Source organism: Piliocolobus tephrosceles, unplaced genomic scaffold (genome assembly GCF_002776525.5).
Source record: "Piliocolobus tephrosceles isolate RC106 unplaced genomic scaffold, ASM277652v3 unscaffolded_32573, whole genome shotgun sequence".
Lineage (NCBI taxonomy): Eukaryota > Metazoa > Chordata > Mammalia > Primates > Cercopithecidae > Piliocolobus > Piliocolobus tephrosceles.
The window spans coordinates 22,315-26,502 of NW_022316058.1; the positions used below are offsets into that span (position 1 = coordinate 22,315).

A 4,188-nucleotide genomic window follows, 5' to 3' on the forward strand; every position below is an offset into this window, starting at 1 on the left:
AAGTGCTGGGATTATATGTGTGAGCCATATAATCTCTTGGGAGGCTGAGGCAGGAGAATTGCTTGAACCCAGGAGGCAGAGGTTGCAGTGAGCCAAGATTCCACCATTGCACTCCAGCCTGGGCAACAGAGTGAGACTCTGTCAAAAAAAAAAGAAAAAAAAAGTAATGAAGAGAGAGAGAGAAGAAAGAAAGAGAGAGGGGGGAGGGAGAGAGAGAGGGAGGGAGGGAGGGAGGGAGGGAAGGAAGGAAGGAAGGAAGGAAGGAAGGAAGGAAGGAAGGAAAGAAAGAAAGTGGAGCCTGAAGATGTAACTGAATTTCTGCAATCTCATGATCAAACTTGAATAGATGAGGAGTTCCTTCTTATGGATGAGCAAAGAAAGTGGTGTCTTGAGATAGGATCTACTGACTACTTTTTGTCACTAAAGATTAGTTTACTTTTCTAAATTTTCTAAAAATGGAATAATAGAATATATACCCTTTTTTGTCTGGCTTTTTTTGCCCAGCATACAGGCATCCCTTGGAGATATTGCAGGTCCAGCTCCAGGCCAACACAAGAAAGCAAATTCTACCATAAAGCAATCAACAAAGGGTAAAATGTAGATCAGTAAGTGCTTAGGGATAGGATTGTATGGTGAGATTAGGAGAGATTACCACAGGGTATGAGAAAACTTTGGAGGTGATGGATATGTTCATCATCTTGGTTGTGTTAACAATTTCTCAGGTGAATAACATGTCAAAAGTTCTCAAATTGCACACTGTTAAGATGTACCATTTATTTTACGTCAACTATACTTTAAAACTGTTTTTTGAAAAAATAATGTTTTAAAAAGAAAAAAAATCAGTCCGGGAGCGGTGGCTCATGCCTGCAATCCCAGCACTTCAGCAGGCCAAGGTGGGAGAATCACTTGAAGCCAGGAATTCGAGACCAGCCTGGCCAACATGGCGAAACCCCATCTCTACTAAAAGTACAAAAATTAGCTGGGCATGGTAGCATGTGCCTGTAATCCCAGCTACTCCGGAGGCTGAGGCAGGAGAATTGCTTGAACTTGGGAGGCAGAGGTTGCAGTGAACCAAGATGATGTCACTGGCACTCCAGCCTGGGTGAGAGAGCAAGACTCCATCAAAGAAAAAAAAAACTACCCTCAGCCTGCGCGCCGCCACCGCCCTCATGCTGGGCGCCGCTCTCCGCCGCTGCGCTGTGGCCGCCACCACCTGGGCCGGCCCTCGAGGCCTGCTGCACTCCGCCCGGACCCCCGGCCCCGCCGCGGCTATCCAGTCAGTTCTCTGCTGTTCTCATGGGTCACATGAGACAGATGAGGAGTTTGATGCTCGCTGGGTAACATACTTCAACAAGCCAGATGTAGATGCCTGGGAATTGCGTAAAGGGATAAACACACTTGTTACCTATGATCTGGTTCCAGAGCCCAAAATCATTGATGCTGCTTTGCGGGCATGCAGACGGTTAAATGGTTTTGCTAGTACAGTTCGTATCCTAGAGGCTGTTAAGGACAAAGCAGGACCTCATAAGGAAATCTACCCCTATGTCATCCAGGAACTTAGACCAACTTTAAATGAACTGGGAATCTCCACTCCGGAGGAACTGGGCCTTGACAAAGTGTAAACCCCATGGATGGGCTTCCCCATGGATTTATTGACATTGCGACTTGAGTGTGAAGTTTCCTGGAAATACTGATGATAACATATTACCTTATTTGAACAAGTTTTCCTTTATTGAGTACCAAGCCATGTAATGGTAACTTGGACTTTAATAAAAGGGAAATGAGTTTGACCTGAAATTAAAAACACACACACACACACACACACACAAAAAAAAACAAAGAAAAAAAAAAAAACTCAACCAAATACACAGTCTTTGTTTAGATCCTGTTTTGAATCATTTATGACAAGACACTTGACACCTGGGGCATATTTGAATCGTGACTGGATATTAGATTCTGTTAAGAAATTATTACTATTTGTTGGTGTGAGAATGGTATTGCAATGTTAAAAAATGTCTGTCTTAGTCCATTTGGACTGCTATAACTCAATACCATAGACTGAGTATAAACAACAAAAACGTGTTTTTCATGGTTCCGAATGCTGAAAGCCAAAAGCAAAGGCACTGGCAGATTCAGTGTCTCATGAGAGTCCCGGTCCATTTCCTGATTCATAAAAGGTACCTTCTCGGCCGGGTGCGGTGGCTCACACCTGTAATCCCAGCACTTTGGGAGGCTGAGGCGGGCAGATCACATGGTCAGGAGATCGAGACCATCCTGGCTAACAGGTGAAACCTCGTCTCTACTAAAAATACGTAAAAAAATTAGCCAGGCGTGGTGGCGGGCGCCTGTAGTCTCAGCTACTCGGGAGGCTGAGATGGAAAAATGGCGTGAACCCGGGAGGCGGAGCTTGCAGTGAGCTGAGATTGAGCCACTGTGCTCCAGCCTGGGCGACAGAGGGAGACTCCGTCTCAAAAAATAATAATAAGTAAATAAATAAATAAAAATAAAATAAAAAATAAACTCCCTTTCATATGTACATCTATCCTATTAGTTCTTTCCCTCTAGAGAACCCTGACTAATACATACCATCACATTGGTGATTAGATTTCTTTTTTCTTTTTTTTGACAGAGGATCTTGCTCTGTACTCCAGCTGGAGAGCAGTGGCATGATTACTGTTCCCTGCAGCCTCAAACTCCCGGACTCAAGCGATCCCCCAGCCTCAGCCTCCCAAAGTGCTGGGATTACAGGTGCACACCATTGCGCTCGGCTGATTAGGCTTCAAGATATGAATTTTTGGGGGGACACAAACATTCAGACCATAGCAGTAGCTCTTACAAATACAGACTGAAGTATTTAATGATGAAATTCTAAGATATCTGGGATTTGCCAAGTTTGGGGAAATGATGGATATGGATGAAACAAGATTGGCCAAATATTACTAATACAGGATTTAAATGGTGGTTACATGGGGTTTGTTAGAGTATTGTCTTTATTTATGTGTATGTTGAGATTCACATAATAACATTTTGTTTTATGGGGTTTTTTTTGTTTTGTTTTGTTTTGTTTTATGGTTTCTTTGTTTTGTTTGGTTTGGTTTTTGAGACAGAGTTCTGCTCCTTTTGCCCAGGCTGGAGTGCAGTGACGCAATCTCGGCTCACTGCAACCTCCACCTCCCAGGTGCAAGCGATTCTCTGGCCTCAGCCTCCTGAGTAGCTGGGATTACAGGCACCCACTACCATGCCTGGCTTACTTTTTTTATTTTTAGTGGGGATGGGGTTTCACCATGTTGGCCAGGCTGGTCTCAAACTCCTGACCTCAAGTGATCCACCCGCCTCAGCTCCCAAACTGCTGGGATTACAGGTGTGAGCCACTGTGCCCAGCCGTTTTTTAGTTTTTTTTTTAAAAGGAGGTTTATTCTAGTCATGCTCAGAAACCGTGTACTAGACTAAATGACTTCTAACCTTTCCATCTGAGAAAACATACCTTTTCTATTGGGTGATGATTTCTATTATTAACCACCTGCTTCTCACTAGAAACAAAAAATTGAAGTTTGAAGGACACACAGGGTTTTTTTTTTTTTCCAATTACTCATAAACATTTATGCTGATATACTGTTGGGATCAGTATTTATTTGTTTGTTTATTTTTTGAGGCAGTGTCTCTGTTACTCAGGCTGTGGCACAGTGATGCAATCACAGCTCACTGCAGCCTTGACCTCCCAGGCTCAAGCAATCCTAGCACCTCATCCTCCTGAATAGCTGGGATTACAGGTGCACAACATCATACCAGGCTAACTTTTTTTACTTTTTATAGAGATGGGGGGGTCTCGCTTTGTTGCCCAGGCTGGTCTTGAACTCCTGGGCTCAAGCAGTCCTCCCGCCTCAGCCTCCCAAAGTGCTGAGATTACAGGCATGAGCCACCTCACCCAGAAAGAATAATTACTTTAAAAATGAAAGAGAGCCTTGCCTATGGAGGGGTGACCCAGCTCAGGTTGGAAATGGAGCAGGTCAAAACTCCCATGCTGATCAGCGGTGGGATTGCACCTGTGAATAAATGATGCATTCCAGCCCAGGCAATATAGCAACGCTCCATTTTTTTTTTTTTTTTTTTTTTTTTTTTTGAGAAATGGTCTTGCTTTTTCACCCAGGCTGGAGTGCAGTGGTGCAATTACAGCTCACTGCAACTTCG

General features: G+C 43.9%; 1 pseudogene across 1 annotated transcript; it reads left to right on the forward strand.

Moving 5' to 3' along the window:
- The first annotated feature begins 1,132 nt into the window (after positions 1 to 1,132).
- Positions 1,133 to 1,797, forward strand: LOC111520403 (annotated as a pseudogene). Its single transcript, XR_002724669.3, has one exon. The product of XR_002724669.3 is annotated as a cytochrome c oxidase subunit 5A, mitochondrial pseudogene (transcript).
- The last annotated feature ends 2,391 nt before the right edge of the window (positions 1,798 to 4,188 follow it).